We start from the raw sequence: 21,000 nt of genomic DNA, 5'->3' as shown, positions 1-21,000 counted from the left end.
GAGGGGAATGAAGGGATCTTGCTGCTCCTATGAGGAAGCAAGAAGCCAGGCTGGAGTGGATTTGGGCAATGTAATCTAAGTGAACCTCTCACAATGGGAATTGGAAATTATTCCAGTCAGGTGGCTCAACCATATTCTGAATTGGTGGAAGTAGAGTGCTCAAGTCTTATTTTCAAACTTCAAAATACTTACTCTTTCCTCAGCTGTTTGGCAGCCAATTCTGAACATTTTGGTAATTAGTGGTATATGGTGCTAAGTCTGCTTTCAGTTCTTTTTTCAAAATGCAGTCTACAGAGAGGTTTTCTAAACATTTTAGTCATTAAACCCATTTATAGTTGAAAGATGTGAAGACTTTATATGCAGTTTTTCATTCAAGAAAAGATAAAAGAACCTCTTCAAACTCTTGACCTGGTGGAGCACTTACCTGTAACTTTTTCCACAAATGCATTTGAATGGCAAACATAAGTGGCAAAACTTTGGTTGTGACACCCATTTGTTTTTATATCTAACAGGAATGAAACTACACTTAATGGAAAAAACAAGATTTTTTTTTTTTTTTTAAAGCATGGAGTCTTAGAAATTGCTCCCTATTAATTTAGAGTTCAGCTGTCTCACTTTTCTCTCTGAAGGATGCATCTAACGTGACATTTTGGATACTAGTACGTTTAGCTTATTTGTTCATCACCTGTGTACTAAATGTGAACGTGTAGGACTTTGTTTTGTCTTCCTTCAGATATATGTTGATATATATACAGCATTCCACCCACTTTCCCCACTGAATGCCTAGCTATTGGACTGTTATGAAAACTCAAGGTGTTGTGTGTGCAAATCCCTAAACATAAGCATTTCTTTTCTTTACAGCAGCATAAGAAAGAAGTGTTGAGAGCTGCTCTTAACCCTTTTGGAGTCCGAAGACAAAAGGTAAAACCAAATGCTGGCTTTTGGGTTTCTGAAAGTGTTGATATCATAATTGTTAGTAAATGCTGTTTCTTTATCACATTTGAACTGAGATTTGCCACAGGAGAAAGGCAGGGATATGGTGAGAAGACTCAAAACATTATTAGACCTCTTTAAGAGCACCAGCATATCTGGGCATAAATTATACAGGTAAGTTTCAACTGGTAAACTGCAATTATCTATTTTACTTAATATGAAAACATTGGTGTTAAGAGTCAGTGGGACTTTCAGTAGGGTTTAATATTGCTAAGGATTTAATGATTTTTGTCTCACTATAACTTGATAGTTTTTATGATATATAAAGTTTTTTCAAATTACAGTAAGACAAATCCTGTAGCTCTTTTCTCAGGCAAAAGTCCCTCAATGGGAGTTTTGCCTGAGTGAGAACTGAATGAGGTCTAAATAATTAGCAATTAAAATATTCAGTTATTGTGCTACTGTATATAACAAAGCACTGGAGGTATTAAAAATTGCTAATCTCCTCCTTATTAAAATGTTAACTGCTAAACATAATACAGTTTTGCATTTTCTATCATTCATTTTTGCAGTTCATTAGTAGAGGTGAAACATTTGTGACAAATAGTCATTTGAACTTTTAAGGGATTGACTTTGTTTTCCTGTCATTTTAGTTAATATTTCTGACTGAGTTAATTTACAAGCGGAAGTGTTTGTGGAAGCCATGGATTTTAGTCAAAAACTAGATAATGTACAGAGAGTAACTTCTGATACAATGTTCATGAATATTTGCAGAAAAAAAAAAAAAAAACAGATGGTAAGCTACTCATCAGGAGACAGAGCTAAGTAATTTAGGTATCCAATTTGTATATGTTTTGATCAGCATCTTCTTGTAACGAACTCAAGAAATAGGTTAAGGATTGCCCGTAGAGTTTACTGGGCAAATAGTTTTTAGTGAGCCACTAGCATGTGAACAGTTCAGCAACAGGTTAAAAAGCAAAGATGGTAAAATCGTTTAGTTGTCACCCAGCTCTGTTAATTAGCACGTGAGCTGTTTATTACGATGCTAGTTAATATAAGGGCCAGACTGTGATCTCACCCTCCTTCACTGCACAAAAGAATAAGTGGGAGTAAGATGCATCTCCTGTCTCCTTTGCTCCATAGCAGCAACAGGATGTGTGGACAGGGAGAACAGTATTTGATGAGTGAGAAAGGAGTGGTAAGTGAAGGTGATAACTGGTGGAGGAAGAAGGTAAATTACTGCAAGGATTTGGTGACAGGTGAATTTCCCAAGGAAAGGTGACTCCCTCAATACTGTTTCTCCCATAAGCCACTCCCTGGAGTAGATTTTGTTGCTTATTATGCCCAAATGGTTTCTTTTTTTTTTCTAATCTTTTTGAAGAGCCGTTCTAGACCTAGGTGTTTAATCGTGCCATGTAATGTTGTTGGCAATTCAGACCATGATTCTGCAAGGATTTACACATGTATTTCACTTACAGCATTATGAGTAATCCTGTTGAAGTAGATGAGATTAATTGCAGGACATAAAGTTAAGCGTGTATGTTAGTCTTTGTAGTAAAAGAAGTGTAGTTTCCTTTATTTATTTATTTTCAGTGTAGGAAATTATTTTTAAAAATATATAAATACATGGGCTTTTTCACCAATTTTGTGGCAATTAAAGAGGAGGTAGATGATAACAAAAAAAGCTTCCCTGCTTGTTCCCCAAATCCACAATTTTGTCAGGTTCTAAGCTGTAAAGTATGAAAAAGAATAGGCTGCTATCATTTTCCTTTTTACATGCACAGTTAAACCTCCAGCTAGAATGAGATGATCATATAATTTATTATACAGGAGCGATCAGGACAGAAATCAAACAGGAAGGCATGTGTGCTTGTGTGGACTCTTGTTTATAATTTCATCAGATTGGTGCACACCTCAGACATTTTATTTAGTGATAAGATATGCAAATTGCTCTGGAGCCAGCAGCAATACTTTCACCTGAATGTCAAAACTGACAGAGATTTTTAAATCAAAACTCAGCAATAACTTGTATTTTAAAGCAACTATTCCTAAGATACAGCCACCGACTACTGACGAGTAAGTGCAGAATTGTTTTCCTAGTTTCCTTCATGCTATTTTCCTTCCTTTCTTGTTTACCTTCATAAAGGAACAGGGTTGCAGGCTTACCTGTAAATACTGGGTGTAACTATGGGCAACAGTGCAAAGGAGCTATAAATTTATATGGAAGTATGCGCAAAGCACAGGAATGCAAATTTAAAGTGGGGAGACTTACAAAATGAGATTTACCAGGGAAGATGTCTTCTGGTTTTCCAGATGCCTACATCCCGTCTGCCATATCTGTGAAGGAATGGGTAGTACAAACTCTTCATTTCAACTGGTTTTAGTTTTATTGCATTTGTGTCCTTAAATCAGAATGTGGTCGTAGAAGACTGTGGATACAGCGGAAAGTTTGCACGATAGCTTTCTCTTGAGATTGAGATCTGAAATTCCTCAAGGCTGTGGATGTTTAGCTCTGGGGTTTTGTTTCTGAGTGTGCATACAGTCATAGGAGAAAGGGTGTCGCTGAAAATACAGCTTGGGATTTGAATGTTAGATGTATTTATTTTTGGAATCCTTGTTCTAGTCAGTGCCCATAAAGTGATAATCCTGTGTATTTTCCCCAGATTTGGTTCCTCCTCTTCTTTCTGTGAATGTATGGACATAACTATGTCCAAACTCTTCCATCTGAAGTTTTCCTAGGGCTTTTTGTCTTGTTTTCTTATTGTTTGTAGGGTGTGTACCTATTAACTAGAAGGATATCTGGGCTGAAAATACTAAATGAAGGGTAACAATTTAAGTATTCCTGTATCTGTGCATGGGTATATGTGTGTATGAGAGAGAGAGAGAGAGCTGTGATTAGAGAGATTATGAAAGATTGTTATTTCATTTTGATTACATGCCTAGTTGTATATGTTGTTCTAGTTCTCTTCATTCTCTTACATCACTTGATCATTGTGTCCTAAGAAATCCTCCTGTATGGCGGATTAAAATTTCTGGTCAGTTGCTTTAGTTGGTACCAGCCTTTTCCAGGTGGGATTTTGCTTTCCATGTTTAAATAAGAGCAAGATTTTTGTTTTCCTATGAAATGAGAAAAAGGATTTATATGTGTTCAAGATTAGAAAGATATGACCTGTCCATACAATGAAAGTCCCATAACACATGCTCAGGGACCTGGGTTCCATAGCTTTCAGGGTCCCCAGAAGTACTCTTTGTGGAAAAGGACCTCCAGAATACTCAAGGCTTACTACTTGTGCAGATTAGGCCACTGCACCACATTTTGTTTACAACAACTAACTTTAGGACCCTCTTTGGTGTTGTGGATACTTAACTCCTGCCCACTCAAACAGAGGCACTTCAAAATAATTAAAGTAAATGAGTAATCCACACACAGAGTAAAGCCTTTCAGAGGGCAAATGAGTTTATTGAAAGAAAGCATTTGCTTTTTTTTTGCTAAATAGTTTCTTTCAAGGTCTTCTTAAATATGCAGCAAATGCTTTTGTTGGAAAACAAAAAACAAAACTGAATCTTTGATTGTCATTTCTGCCATGGCAGATGAAGATAAATCATTGAAAGCTAGAAGAAATCAGATGGAATTTGGTTTTTCAGGCTGAAGTCCAGGCAGTAGTGTATTGCCTCTCTGTGAAATGCCGAGGTAGCTCCGAGAGAAATACAGTGGGAGCTGCTGTATGTTCACCTTTAATGCACTGCTTTAAATGAATCTGAATGCTTGGAAAGAGTTTTGAAAGAATTTCTGGAGCTTGCGGAGGACTGCAGGGTAAAAGCACCAAAGGAGGGTGAACATCCATGATGAGTTTGGTTTTTCCCTGATTGGCTATAGGGATACTCATTGTTTACTCTTTCACCTAAAATGGATGCTCTTCAACCATCTGCTCCAGTACTAACACCATGGCTGCAGCTATCAACATCGATACTTGCCACTTGCCATTAGAGTTGTTTGCTTGCTTCTTTATAGGGAGTAACTGCCTATAGCTGATAGCAGTAACCCTATTAATCTTACCAAAACCCATGCATACATATTTGATAAATGGTGATATTGGAATCTGTCATATTCTTTCAACATCAAGCTCAACAGCAAATCTCTGCTCCTGCACATGTCTTCCTTACGTGCAGACTCCAAGAGGGGAAATTCAGCTTCTATCTTATGTTGACATCACATTTGCTGTTTTTTCTGTGCCGAGTTTGATTCCAGGCATCCAGCAGCATTCCAGAGGGAGAGGCGACCAGCATCACAGCCTGCACTGCTGCTGCTCTACTTGTCACGAGTAGTAGCCCACCAGGCTAGTTAATCATTACACTAACTTTTTCCTGTTCCTTCATAGCTGATTGCTGCCCAGGGGACATGGGTTACTGCAGTCTGGCTGCCAACACAAAGTTCAGTCTTGTGCATGCGTGTGTGTTTATGTTTACCTGCATGCATATGCATTGTGTTGGTCAGCAGATTTTCTAGTAAAACGAACAATGCAAGGCCAGTGTGCCTATTTTTCTATATAAAAGGTAAAAATGGGAGAAGTAATGCTTTACCCTCCCTCCTTTATCATTTTTGAAAATGAACGTGAAAGTATTGGTCTCTTTAATCAACACACTGGCACCACAGGTTTCCTCATTCAGCGCTTTAAGAGTGGAGTTTCAGGATGCTAAAATTCTGTTTCATGTTTGAATCATGTGGCTAGTGATGCATGTTGATTTGCCAGGGGCCATGATCTGACACCTCCTCTATGAAAAAGACAACGTCCCTGTCCACTGGGATTGAAAAAGTATGGGCAGAGAATAGATGTCGGTGAAGTCTTTTGAGATTCAGAAGAAGGTATTTAACCCCCATGGTTTTTACTCAGATGTATGTAGCTGTATTAATTGCCAGGGTGGGAGCCAAGAAGAAACTTACCTTTCAATCATGCTGATTTTTTTCTTTATCTTAAGTGTAGATAATCTTGTAATATCTGGATGATACAATGCAGGTGACACTTGGCATTTTTGCCACATGGAACAAAATGTGGTATTAAATTCTTTCTTCTGTGCCACTGAGTCAGTTTACCTTCATTGGAAAGAATAAATAGCAGTTTTGCTGCGCAGATGTCAATATTCAGGTGGCCAGACAGATTAAAGTACTGATCTTTAATATCTCTAGTATTTGTTTTGGCAAAGCTCATTTTCTTCAATGGATAGCTCAGGACAGTGAATTTTCTTGCTCCTCCTTCTGGTCAGATTTCTATTCTGTTGTCTGTTTTAAACCCAATAGGCACTTGGCTTCCAAGGTTTTCCACAGAAATAGAACTTGGGTTGACAAAGGACTCATTGTAAAAGGGAGGGTTAAATCCTCCATCTGGTGGTACAAGTTTTTAACTTCAAAACATTATTGTGTCCCTCAAAGTTCAATAGATGTATCGTTCAGTGAATAGTACTCTGAAATCCTTTTCCCATTCTCTCTCTTATTCTCTCCCTCCCTCTATTTATCTCCTTTTCTCACTTTCTCTCTCCCTCTCTGTCTCTGTATCTCTGTCTTTCTCTCCTTCTCCCCTCTTTCTATACATGGACATCTGTTTTCCTGTTAGAGCTGAATCAGACATTTGTATGGTGACATTGTGGCAATGCCTCTGAGCACCTTCCATGTGCCTCGTTCATTTTGTAAACCTTCCAGTCAAAACCATCCTTAAGTTATGCAATAGTATGATTATCAGAGCAGCGTTACTGCATAACTCAACCTTATCAGCAATGCGGGTCATTAAAAGACCAACCCCCTCTTCCTCCTGTACCAGCAAATAAAATAGCAGACAATAAAATGAAAGGCAGCAAGAAGTCAGCAGCAGCGTGAGCTGGACCATTTACATGGCAGCAGCACATTTTAGGGCCAAGTAGATGAGGTAGAGAATTCTGACTCGGAAAAACAGCTTTGAGGCTGTTTTAGGCATTCCCTTTGGTTGTTTTGAATCAAGCCCGGGTCATTCTTACTGATATTAATAGGACTTTCCTTACTTACGTGAGGAATTTTCCTTTAATTGTTTAATAATGTGAATCATGGTCATTTGGAAAACTGTGATCGGAAACTTTTTCCTTCCTCTGAACTAAAATATCTTTACAATAATGTTTATAGGCACATTTAAATGTTCTTTATGAGATGGGATTGCCCCAAGATCTCGGTATTCGTGTCTAAGAGTTGTCTTGTAACTTATATTCTAACAGTTTGATTGGTATGTGGCTAAAACACAATGTTCCAGCCCCACCTGCTTGGCTGGGCTATAAACACGAAATGAGCCATTTCAATATAAGCTTTGAGCCTCCTGGAGATTCTGGAGGCCACCAGTCTCTATGTCTCTCAGGTAATCTCCTCCACCAAGACTGGAGACTCTCATCGTTGCTTCAGAGGTCATCAAGGGAGAGTGTCTTTCTCTTTGCTGAGATGCTATACTGCAGCATTCAGTTCATTTAGGGGTGACTGAACCTCCCTAGATCTTGGAAAAAACCTGATTTTTACTGACGCAAACTCTGGACATTTGAGAAATGGTTATTTTGCAATCAGTTTTAAAAATCTTTATCCTCCCAAGGTGCTTCATTATAATTGGTGAATCTGAGCAGAGAGATATGTGAAGGCAACACTGTAATGGGAAAAAACTAGTTATTATCCAGACTGATCCAAGTAAGCAAGCCCACCTTCCTCCCAGGCTCTTCAGAAAAGCGTAGGGTTTTTTTTGCGACCAGGTGTCTGGGAAGGGGCGCTGCACAGATTTTCATAGTAATGCCCACATCTATCTTTCTCTCAGGGAGTTCTGTTTCCTACAGTTTAGAGATCTGTCTGTGGATTTTTGAGGAGGCAGTTACATGTGCATGTACACTGAACATCAGTGGCCTGCAGGTAATCCTGTTGTCTCTAACTCAAGGACTGTGCTTCAGTGGAATAGGTTAATGTTCAGTTACCCAAGCTTTGTTTATGGCACTAACTGAAAGGCAGCAGCAGGCGAGGAATAACTGCAATATGCCCTCTCCTGGTGTTGACCAATTGTATTAAGTGCTGGTTTTATTCTCCAGCTAGATTTTCCATAATGTGTCCTTGAAATCATGAGTTGTTTAAATTTTCCAGATCCTCAGAGTCATTCTGTAGCATTTTAAGTCATTAAATTAAGCTAGCTGCTGGATTTTGTATTCAAGAACTAAAGTGACCCTTCCTACTTCTGCTCGCTTCTTGGATATAAAACATCTCCAATTTTTTTGAAGAATACATGTGCACGTGAATATTTCTCATCTTATAATGGAGCCTGTGTTTATCTGAATATTGATGTTTTAAATGGCAAAAGGAAGAATATACTGTCATTTTGAAAGCAGGTATCTTTTCTTTCTTGTTATGTGGTTATTAGCAGTTTTACATAGTGATTCAACTTGTATTTACATGTTTAGTTCACAATGATTGGAACACAGCGTTGAGAAGGAAAGGCATCAGTTACAAAATCCCACTTCTCTTTTAGAAGCCTTTTTCCTAACATCCAGTAATACAGTTGTTAGGGTTAGTTTGGCACATTGTGGAGTAATACATGTAAGTCTTAATAAAGAGATTTGAGCTTAGATTTTGAAACCTGCGCAGTCAAAGCATGTTGATCTGGGTAGAGCTTCCAGAATTAGAGTGTGTAGCCTTTAAATAAAATCTTACTTTAGTAACTGCTACTTTGACAGTCAAATAATTGGGTATTTTTTAAAAACAAAAAGCATGATTTAGTTGAAGGTTTTCCCCCTTTTTTGAACAATTTTCTAACCAGAGATTTTTTCTTGAAGCGTTGCCAATGGCAAAGATAAGGAGGGAACATGTGGACTCATGCAGAGTGCTCACTAGGGCAAAAATGAAAAAAATAAAACCCCTAAGCTATGTCTGAGCAAACGTCACATTTCTCTGATAGGAATGAAATGCAGAACTCACTTCTTGTAGCTTTGGAAAAATCAAATGAACTAACCTCTCCATTTACAGAACAATTTCTCTGTGTGTTCCACTTCTATTTCTTAGTGGAAATCAAACAGCTTTGTTTTTCAACACTTCTGCAAACTTAGTCCCTTGTGCACACACACAGAACCCCCTAAATCCATGCGTCCTAGGGAATCAAAGATTTAGGAAGGTACATTTTTCATAGGTAGTTTTAAATATGTATAAAAAAAATTCCCAATGCATGAATTTCCTAAGGGGATAATACATGAAATCGCAAACGAAAACGTTATGGCAAAAAGTAATGAAGTAAACTCAAATCTAGATCTTCCTTTTAGGAAGATGCAGACTGAAGTAACGAAATTGCAGAGAAGCTAAAACTGGAGCAGTTGGAGTAGAACTGGTTTTGGATACGAGGTTTTGCTTCTGACCTTTTACTAATAGGACAACATTGGTGGTGTCCTCAGTTGCTTCTAGAATCTTATTAGTTGTGGAAGATACCTGCTCGTGAAATATGAGTAAGACAAGAGTCTTCATTCTTTTGTTTAACATCAGTGTATTAATTGTTAATACAGCTTGCGATGAACTAAAAGAACATTGTAACTCCTACAGAAAACATTCTTGGGGATGATCCCTGCAAACTGGGAACAAATGCTTTATTTTATTTTTTTTAAGAGGAGGGGCTTGGGGAACATCTGGGGTTTATGTTTGGTGTTTTTTTCCCCCTCTTTTTTTTTTTTTTCTCTTTATTCTAATGCATTGCGTACACTAAAATACCAGACAGTAAAACTTTCTCCTTACACAAAGCTGTCATTGTTTTAACGCCATTCTGCTCCTTCTGAACCTGTGTTGAAACAGGTGCCTCACTTGCTTGGCTCTCCTGGAGCAGTTTTACGGATTAAAGCACCACATGTACCCTGCACAGTGGCACTATTAACAGTGCGGAATGAGGCTGGGAGAAAAACTCATATAGGAGCTACACACCTAGGTGCAGTTAGTAAACAGAGACAGTTACCCTCATTAAGCATAATTAAACCTAATATTGACTGTAAACTGTTACTTACCTTAAACTTCTCTGCAGACATTGTGGGAAAGGGATTAACTTAGCAGATAGGTACACTAATTACTACCTTCTTCACATTAAAGTTACCATCAGGAAGGCCTATATTCATAAATAAAACATAGTAGGGGATGAGAGACTGAGAAATATGTAAATTCATTTGCAGAAAAAAAGACCAAATTAAAAAAAGAAAGTTGAGTGATGCTACTGGAAGCAAAATGGCACTCTAGCTAATTACCATGAAAAGTATGATAAATCATGGACGTATATCCTTGACTTCTGACTGATAGAGCCTGCAGAGTGCAATCTCTCATGCGTAGCTGCCTCTGACTGATTTAAACCCATACCACTATCGGGTTTGATGGGAAAGCACAAAAGTGTGTTATTTTATTTCCTTGGGTATTGTTGCTACCTCTTTCTCCTAGAAATGACTTGCAATTATTGTAAAAATACAGTCTGATTTCATCTCTGCAGAAGAATTGTTGTTTGATGCAATTGACAAACAAAGGCTCCGAAGATGGTCTAGTTATGGTTTAATAGCTGTATTTTCAAATGCAATTGATCTGGTATATTGAGACAATTATAGAAATATCATAAAATGTCAAGGGAGGGGTTGCTTTTGCTTTGGCATACTTATTCTCGTTGGAGAGATCCTGTGTCCCACAGACAAGATCAAAAGTCAGAAACAGATTTATTTCTGAATTTCTATTTGTTTTCCATGGAATTTTAAGTAAGTCCCTGGGTGCTTCAGCTTTTTGATCAGTTTCCTCCCAAATTTCATAGTTTTCTGCACTTTGCAATCCCTGCAATGGACTGCACACACTTAGGATTATTCAGATGAGAGAGGCTTGCAGGATGAGGCCATACTATGTGTTATCGTGTCACCGCTGTGCTGCTTAATCCTGTAAACACTTTACATTTGAATACATAATAATGATATGATTGCTGTTTGTGGGGTATTTTCTGTTTTCCTCGTATATCTGGCCAGGGTACTTTTTAGTTGAGTCATGACAGAATAAAAGTCTTTTCTGCTGAGCTAGCTCACACCAGAATAATGGGAGGACAGACTTATCCTGAGTTTCCTGAGCAGAGCATTGCCTAAGCCACAAGAATAGGAGAAGCTTGACTACACTAGTATTTAACACCCAAGGTGGACATTTACCATCCCAGTGGTGTTCTTATTACGTGGATATTTTAACACAAAATTATTACTGGCTTCTACTGAGTATTGTCCTTTAACTTTTTATGGACTTCTGTCACTGGGCACACCAGAGAAGAATATTTGCAATGCTCATAGTACAGGGTTTTGCTCAAAAGAAGGAGCGGGAAAAGTGAAGTTGCTAGTTGAACAGTATCTGCAGATACCACCTAGTGAGTACCTTTTTTTCATTTGTTTTATTTCTCTTTTTGGTTTCTCTTTTCTTCTAGAGAGGTTTACCTTTTTTGGTAGAGAGGTTTACCTTTATTGATGTGATGTACAGGTGGGAATGTGTAGTTTCAGGTACAGGTATTGTACTTCAAGAAACAATGCTAAGTAATTAACAGTATTTTCCTGCTCTGGTAACCCTTATTCTTTCTCTGCAGCTTTTTGTGTACCCAGCTGCAGTGTTTAGAGATGTTATCTTCATATCCTTTTTGCAGTTTCACTGAGTTTTGACAGCATAGGATTTGAAGAAGTACATCAGAATTGAGTTTCAGAGTTGCAAATTACTTTCAAGATTTCCATGGCTGAATTCTGCAACGACATACACATTATAACACATAGTTAGCAAAGCAAAGAGATGTCCTCTGAGCAACAGTACAAAATTATTACTACCTAGCAAAATCACAGGTTAAAGGAAGAGCAATTTACTGGAGTAAATACAAGTTTAGATGCTAGGTTGTTCCAACATAAAGAATATCTGCGTCCCTTCTTGTGTTTACAGCTACAGAACTGCAGCAAGGAGCTTTCACCTGGGATTCACTTTTGAGGAGCCATTTGTTCTGTCTGCTTCTTCAGGGAGATTTAGAACAACTCTGTTATGGGCTGTTGCTTTTGTTCTGGTTCCCTTCCACATGTTTTCAAAGGGAAGAAAGAGGGGTCAGTGAAGAGGAAACAGAGAAACAGACTTGAGACATGGAAGTCATGAGGCTGCATAGACTGTCTGTTTCTGTTTATAGTCAAGGTGCCTGGCCACATTTCCCCAGACCTATCAGCTAGATGTCATGGGGAGTCTTTATCACATTGCATCTGTAACAGTGGACAGTCTAAATCCCGAGCAAGCTCAGTATTCTTAGTAACAGCTGCATGCTTTTTATAATTAGAAATTGAAATTGGGTATATCAGCTTCCCAGGGAAACACTGAAAACAAGTATTTTTGATAAATGATAAATATTAGGAAAGCTCCATTACATAAGAAATGGGAATATAAATGCCAGCCATGCTTTTGGGGAGAAAACAAATTATTCTACTTTGTATGTTAGCACCCTAAAACTAAACTGGATTAATTCCCATCTTCTGCCCATCCAGATGGTGTCCACTGCACACTTTATGTCCACTGGACACAATAATAATTGATCTCTTTGATCTCTTGTCAAACTCATTCCCTCCAATCCTTTTAAAAGTGCACTTGATGATTCTAGCAAAACAATTATCTGAGTAATAATATACTTGAATCCCAGTCATCTCTGCAAAGCATAGGCCAAATCCTGTGAATCCATACTGAGGCAAAATTTCCACTGAAGTCGAAATTAGAAGCTTTGTCACTTGCAGGATTTATGTCAGGCAGAAATTCCCTACTTACATTCTTTCCCTGTGGTAAGGATGACTAAACACATTTATGGATTGTTACAAAATTTGGACACAGAAAATCCATTTTTTAAAAAACAGTAAGGCAGATATTTTTATGAGCTTCTTTTTGGTGAAGGGAGCATCTCATTTAAGCAATAATATTTCTTAAATAATAATTAAATTGAGTATTTGAAGGTTAAAATGTTCATTTTCACCAATATCAGAACAGCTGGATCCTGAGACTGACTTGAGACAAAATGACTGAATGTGGACATATTTCTGCCAAAATGGGAGGCCAGGCTTTTAAAGATGGATGATACTCTTCATGTGAATTTAAGACATATTCTTAATCAACTGGTTTAATTTTATTTGAGTTAGGCAGAATGTGTCTGTTTCAAACTCTCTAAGATTTTCTACTGGGTATGTAATAGGTTTCAAATCTTTTTGCAGTGTGAATCTTATGTGCCACATTCAGATACGCTCAGCTGTGAGAGAAGGTCTGTAATTTTTTTCTTCATCCGAAGTTGATCCTGGTGGGATGCTCTCTAGAATGACAGTAGTAGAGCTTCCATCATTTTCCTCCATTTGTACTATCAGAACCTAATAGCAAATGTGTGAAGCTGTGAAGACATTTCATCACAGCAGGATTTTTTTGAAAAGAATCTGAGTACACTTCACCAGCATCCTGGCAAATTCCTGGTGTGTAAACAGACAGCGTGGGGGAAATTTGGCTTCCACGTGACTCCTTACTACTCGGTTGCAAATTTTGCTCATCAGTGGGTCAATTCAGCAGTTGCCTGATATAAATCCCTTGCTGAGCTGGGGTCTGAGAGAGAGGCAGGTTGTTGCTGCTTTTTCCGTTACTAACAAGGGAAAAAAATAGTTCCTTCTCAAAAGCAAACTGTTTTGATGAGAGCTAGAGGGGGAGTCGAGCTATGAATACGTGTGGAGGAAGAGTATGGGAGAAAGTTGGAGAATACCATTTTGGTATGGGTGAAGAGAGGCACTTACAGAAACTTCCAAACCAGGACAGCTTTTCCTCATTAATAGTAGATTTGGTTACTCCTCTTTTGGCATGTTAGATACTACTACGTATTGAGCAGAGAAACTTGCAGTCAGTCCTGTAAAAGCTTTAACAAATCGATATGTGTCCATTGCTTCTCCTGTTTCCTGTTCATACCCTTACATTTTCCTGTTTACTCTTATCCTTCCCCCATTTGTTGTCTTCTCTAATGTTTCCTTCTCTCACTGTTTTCATTCTTTCTTTGTTTCCTGTTTCTCGGTAGCCCTGAATTTCATGGTCTGTCCTTATACAAGCAAAACGCCTGCTGAACTCAGTTAAGACAGGGTTTATCTCCCCATATTTTTGCCTTCACTTGTTATCAGGTGGTGATGTAATATCCATAGCAAACGATCTGCATTTTGGGACATAATGCTTCAGCCACCATAAGGCCATTTATTTTACATTTACTTTGAGAATGAGTCTGCTTACTTCCAGTTCCCCATTTGGAAGCTTGTTAGTAGTGTGCTCGCTGCTATAACATGCAAATTCTAATGAGTAGGTGGAGAATAAGTATTTTTTTGTCTGATAGGTTAGTACTTTTATTTTACCCATTTAAAGACAAAGATGGGAATCTGCTTGTTTAATGTTCAGTAAGATCTCAGTGTTGAGTGTCCAGGGGATATGAAGTGCTTAAAACAAAGTAACTTAGGAGCTGAGGAGATAATTATATGTGAGAGGAAATACTGGGAAGGGCAGGGAATGCAAATGAAGGCAGGCCAAGATAGATTCAGTGCCACAGGATAACTCCCCATTTACCCCTCCCTCAAACACACAGACAATAACCCTCAATAACCTACTTGAGTTAATGAACATTTTGCTGCATCTAAAATTTGATGCAAGTGATCATTACTTCTACTGCATGTCTGAGTGTCTGAGCCAACCCTTATTCTTTGGAGTCCCAAACTACACTTGTTAATGTTGGGTAGAAAGTAGGAAATGTTATTTCACTGGAGAAGGAGGATTTTATTTGGGTATTAGGATTTTCCTGTTAAGGTTACTTCCTTCTGCAGTGAAATGGAACATATGGGCTTTTTATACAAAGAGTATAAACTATGAGTATCAGGTTCTTGTAGGAGAGAGTCCAAACCAATGCGCAGTTGTCCATAATGAGTCCTGTGCTCCATTTCTGCCTTTGCTGAACCAAAAAACGACCACCTTCTCTATTAGAAGATCATAAATGGGAGAATGTCTGTGTGTGAGGCAGGGTTCTCAGTGTGGTGTCAGAAATCCAAAGACCCTATTCCGAGTGGCTGTTGAAATGTAGCTAGTTAGCTCTACGGGTCAGGTGGCCTATCAGAAAGAAAAAACACCACAACAAAACTCAAGCAGAAAGCAAAACCATGAATAGAGAAAGACTAATATAATGTTCTGAGTTCTGCCACCACTGTCCCTCTGGACCTTGGAAAGTTGACTGCCTTCCGTTTTCTGATTCCTCTGCATCCTGCAGTGGAGAATGATGCTACATAGTTATCGCTGTAAAGCTTCTCCTAATAGTTAAGAATAAAAGTACAGGTATATTTTGACTCGCAGCTATAACCTCAAGGATTTTTCAGGTTGCATCTTTGATGTGCTGTTAGTCTGTAGCAGAATGCCTACAGATGAAGGTGTACTTACCCTCCTTCCCTTAGCATCCACTGCTGGCAGTAGGACTCGGGCTTCTCGGTGAAGCAAATTTTTGTCTGCCGCAGTTTGCCTGTTTTCTGCATGTCAGATCCATTGCATTTTTGATGCAATAGCTTGTGGTGCTTTAAGGACATAGTGTAGCTACTACATGCCTTTGAGCTAACAAATTTTAAGTATTTAAATCACATAGGAAAATGAGAAATGGTTTCTCCTGTGATGGAATGACTAGTAGCTTTACGGCTATCAAACTGAGCTTGGAATGCCAACTGACCCTTCCACTTTGTATGTTGACTGGTAACTATAAAGGAGAAGTCTTTCCACCCCTGCCATGAGGTTATGAGACATGGCTATGTAGTAATTAATGCCACTGTATCATTTTTTAACTGCTACAGAAATATAATATCAGATGCTCAGATGGCATCAGTTGGCTTAGCTCCACTGAAGGCACAAAATGCGATGCCAACTTATACCAGCTGAGGATCTGGCCCACAGTTAAAAGGAAAAAAGGGACAGGCTGCCAATATGGCAGGGAACATATTGAAATTTATGGTAGTGACTTAATCAGTAAAAAGTTCTGCTTGAAGTGGTTGTCTCTCTGCACATTCACATTAGTCCCTTGAGCTGAAGACATTTGAAGCTCTAATATGACCTGTGTGGGCACATTCCCACTCTTGCACTCTCTTCCACACTCTGTGCTCTTAAATATCTGAGGACATCTCACCTTACTCCCCTTCTAGTTGGCGATCTCTCCTCACAGGTCTACCACAGATTCAGGGCCATACCTTTTTTTTAACATAATTTTAATTTGAATGACCTTATTTTTCTCTTTTGCTTATATTTCTGTTGTGGCTTTCTTAACCATACCTAAAAATGGGGGGAATTTCACACATTGCTGTTGTAACTCTTATCTAGCTGTCCTATTTGCATTCAAGTATTATATTAATCTTGATAAGAATAAGAAAATCCAGTTTGCTGCCTTTATATTCAAATATGTAGGTAATTTTTTACTTGGAGATAAGGTGACTGTAGCTAACTTAATGCTTGTAAATTTTTATCTGCTATAAATATGATTGAATAACTTGATGGATATAAATTCTCTGTATTACAAAATAATTAGTGAATGAAATACTTATTAAAGATGAAACGGCTGTAGAATCTCCCCAACGTTTTTCTCCTTCGGTAATATAACTATTGTAGCATTTGGTTTATAATGAGTGCTGTCTCTAAACTTGTGAGCCATCCCCAGTTGTGATATCTTGGGTTTGATTTTTAATAATGTCCAGAGAAAATAATCTTTTGGGCCTGGCAGTTTCCACGCTTAGTCCCGTCTGTAATTATTATTTGAGAAACTCAGTGATCCATTCTGGTAATATGACGTTGAGGAAAAAGCTCTTTTCTGCTTTAAAATGCCGGTCTTAAAAAATGTAACTAACTGACTGATGACTTGGAATTTGACCTACAATAGCTATGTCCAACCACTTTTGGTTTATACCTAAAAGTACATATTTAAGCAGGATAAACTTTCAGAAGTATTTGACTATCTAAAGTCTGCAAAGTATGTTGAGTTTTAAACATGTAATGAATTTGCTCTTCTGTGTACTAAAAGTACAGAAAAATAATCATTAAAGCATCTTCAAATATAAAGCTCAGCTGCAGTTTTTAGGAAGTTTCAAAGGATGCTTTGAATGACACTCAGTCTCTTACCATGATATATTTTCCTGCACTTCAAAGTAAGAGTGAGTCTTCAGTGGCATCTGTATCATGTAGGTGCTGAAAAGAATGTTGGAGAGGCAGGACACAATGTTCATCTCTTTTTCTTTTGGTTTCCTAATTATTGTATGTTTCAAAGAATGTAGTGCTATCTCAGCTGGAGGACTATTGTCTGTCCTAGGAAAAAATACAGGACCCAATACATCTCTTACTGGTGTCCATGAAAAGATTCGTGTTTCAACCAACAGTTGCAAGTTTAAACATAAAGCATGTAAAATCTTCAAATCTGGTATGCTAGAGGTATGATAATTGTAGTTGATTCACTTAAGTAATACATATAAACACTTGAGAATATTGTAAGTATTAAAATATTGCAACAAACATTTAAAGCAATACTTATTCCTATATTCTTGGTGGTTTTTTTAGAAATTCCAGTGCACTTTACAAGTTTCCAAATGATAATATATTTTTTAAAGAACTTTAGAGTGTTTTACAAAGTATCGTTGTCCCCATTTGATAGACAGGGAAACTGAAACATGCAACTGTTAAGTAACTTTCTCAAGGTTGTAGGATAATTCACTGCTAAACTAGGGATAGAGTATTTATTGGCATTGAGTGTTTCATGCACTGTTCCACCGCTTCTCTGTGTTAAAGAATGCTACAGTACTTTTATGATACAGTTTAAAGAAGAAACCCAACTAGTGGTATCATGTTTACAAGTCTCTTGAAAAAGCACTTCTTTAGCTGAACGTCTTCATTTGCCATCGTGACCTTTTATAAAAACCAAGTTTTTATATGCACACACACCACGCAATAGAGAGGAAGAATGAATACCATCTTTGACTTGCCTGGGATTGCAGTCAAAAACAGAGGGCAGAATCTGGGTAAGAAATACTGAGTTGAAATTCTTATAAATGTACTTCAACCCTCCAAATACTGTTTCCTGTATATTGGACCAGAACAGAAGGTTAGTAGGAGATGGATGTCCCTAGTTATAAATAATTGTGACAACAACTAGCAGTACAGTGCACTTGAAAGAACAGTTAAGTCTTGCTGCAAAATGCATCCTAACTACAAAAATGACAGCCTGCATGGTGCTGTGGATGGAGGGCAGCTTGTAGTGCTATTCAGAATAATAATATTTGCTTATATCTGCTTAGAATATCCCAGAGTTTTGTGACTATCTCCTAGAAAGTAATCTGATGCTTCTTATTCTGGTATTATTTAGGAGTGCAAGAAGACATACACAGTTTGTGAAAATCCGAAGTCAGGTTATAGCACTTCTGGGGCAGGATGTTTACTTGATATTCTTTTAAAATTACAATAGCTTTTACCTTACAGTGGATTGTGGATGGTACACTTTGTGGTCTGGCTGGCACCAGTGAAGACCATGGTTAATCCAGTTTCTTATTTTACAGAAGCCACTGCAGAAAAGGATATTCTTCTTTCAGACTCCTCTGAGCTTTGCTGAGGTGCACATCCTTGATATAGTTTGAAGGAAAATTTCCATTTATGGAGAGGGTAGATTTACCCTAAGATTATTGCCAAAATAGTGAGCCCTGGCCTGTTCTACAATGTTTAAGATCCTTACTTAAAGACAGTCTTTGAATCACTGTGGTCATTAAACTCCATCGCACACTGTGTACTTTCTGTTCTTGGGCAACCTAAGAAATGTCTTTGCCTGCCACTTAGTCACTGGCAGCTGTGGAGACAAATCTGAGCTTCATTTACCTTAGAGTTCTTCCTCAATGTTCCCACCATTCTCATGCCAATGTGCTTTAAGGGAGACATTCTCCAGTGAACGGAAAGACACAGTCTTTCCTACTAATGGAGACTGTATTATTCTGGTGACGAGTAGCATTATGTGTATACATTGCTAGGGTTACTTGTCACCTTTGGTCCTCGTAGCTGAATAGTTGTACATGTTGAGCAATGGAATGAACAGGCAGTGTCTTTTGAGATTTTAATTCTCTTTTAGAAGGGATAAGTAAGTTTCTGTTGTCACCATCTCCTTACCAGAGGGTCATGTTTATTTGCCGAGTAATCGGCTGCGTTGGATATTGTCAGTATGATTCCTGTACTGTGTTGTCAGTGGGTGCTTCATACTTCCACATCTGTAGAACTGGAGGTGCATTAATTAAGGGGAATCAAAAGCTTGTCTGTATCTGTCAGCTGCAGATGCTGTATGATCTCAGGCACAGAGCGGGAAGGATGTACCCTGCACTTAAAATAGAGAAACATGAAGTAACTTGTGTTACTGTCTCAAGATCTTGGAACCAATCACATGAATAAAGCTGAAGTGGTATCCAGTAAAACGGCTTCTTGGAGCTTCATCACTGTGTATGCTTCCTGAAGTCTATGCAGAAGCTTTACTGCTGTTGACATTTTTTGCTGAAAGAATTGGTCTATCAACTCAAGAAGAAAGTAGCTTAAAAAAAGCTGAGAAATGAGCCAGTGTTGAACAATTCTATATAGCCTTTATTTAGGCAATTTATTTAGCCTTATATAGAATTTATAGCCTTTTACTTTCCAGCCTCTTGCCTTTACTAGAATTGTCCATTGTTTATCTGATGGACAGTAAACTTAAGTCCCAGTTCATGAACTAGTCTTCTACTGGAGCACGTCATACTCTTACTCTTGAGGCACAGCTCTGACATTAGCTAAACCAAAACTCGACCATGTTGGCCTTTTTCTGCTGGGGGATTTTTAGCAGTGAAGAGAGATTATTTGGGTTATTTAATGGCCTTTCCACTACAGCCCCACCAACATAAAGGACACGGTAATTCTTCTTCTCTGGAGAGTCTCTGATGGTTTGGGATGCTTCACCCTTCACTACTAGGAGATTCTGGGCCAAAAGATCTAATGGATAACAACGTAAGGTAAGACAGCACATGAAAGCTTGTTAGACAGAGCCAACATTTCTGCCTTGTAGTTGTACAGGTGTGATTGGACCACCAACTGACAAAAGCATTATAATGACTAACTCCGATTCAGGTTTAGATGAGAACATCAAACCACTTAATGCTGGATAAGACCTCTAGAGTTCACAATATTCAACTAGCGCCTAACCCATTGCAATAGTATCCACAATAATTACATGCTACCACCAGCTATCTCGAGGATCAGTTTAGGAAGAGAGCAGTTGCTTTGCCCAGGGAAATTTAGATTAGATGCAAAATTGGATTTTTCATAAGGCCTTGTTTTTACCTAGCTACGAATGTTTCCTTAGCACAAGTGAAAACTTTACACATTTTAGCTCAAACTGTACTCTACTAAGCCTCCCACATTTATACCCATCTTCTTGGCAGTCATCCCAAAATATGTTTGGGTTGAGGCATTACACATTACATTTGGTGAAGCTTTAGCATTCCCTGTTGCTCACATCAATCCTTATTTCTGTTTGCTCTTGTAATTTACAGTTAATGAAAATTCTAAGTTTACCTTTGTTTTTGTTGGCGTCTGTACAAGAGAACCCTTTAGCCTTTTCAGCCTCCTATCCAAATGGAAAGCTGAATCCAAAAGGGAAGGTAAAACCTATCTGAGCAGTTTCATTTTAGACAGAAGCCCTTAGCGTGCATGTCAGCATTGTAACGTTTCTGAACGAACAGCAAAAGAGCCTTGCTCAAGGCTTGACCTGTGCCTGCTCTTGTAAGTAGGCTTGTAAGTAGCAGGTAGACACCAGACTAGTAGTTGATCCTAACATCAGAGTGCCAGATCTTAATGGGCATCTGGTTAGTGGCCTCAACCAGTTCCTGCTCCCTTCCAATTCAGGCAAGATTCTGCCTGAAATTAACAGGAATTTGCCTGACTACCAACGTGGGAACGTGGCTAATAAGCTCATACTGATGACCTTAGCACAGCGTAGGCAGTATTGACAAAAC

The 21,000-nt window shown here is 38.3% G+C and overlaps 1 protein-coding gene across 11 annotated transcripts in view; it reads left to right on the top strand.

Moving 5' to 3' along the window:
- ZBTB20 (zinc finger and BTB domain containing 20) overlaps nt 1–21,000 on the top strand; it is a 492,314-nt gene that overhangs the window by 90,151 nt on the left and 381,163 nt on the right. For 9 of the 11 annotated variants that reach the window (XM_074852862.1, XM_074852854.1, XM_074852881.1 and 6 more), the window contains one exon: nt 862–921. The gene's annotated coding sequence lies outside the window, so the exon portion shown is untranslated. The remainder of the gene's footprint in view (nt 1–861; nt 922–21,000) is intronic. The other 2 variants (XM_074852875.1, XM_074852906.1) reach the window with 1 other exon arrangement.

The sequence above is a fragment of the Strix uralensis genome, chromosome 2, assembly GCF_047716275.1.
Source record: "Strix uralensis isolate ZFMK-TIS-50842 chromosome 2, bStrUra1, whole genome shotgun sequence".
Lineage (NCBI taxonomy): Eukaryota > Metazoa > Chordata > Aves > Strigiformes > Strigidae > Strix > Strix uralensis.
This window is presented reverse-complemented; position numbering and strand designations above follow the sequence as displayed.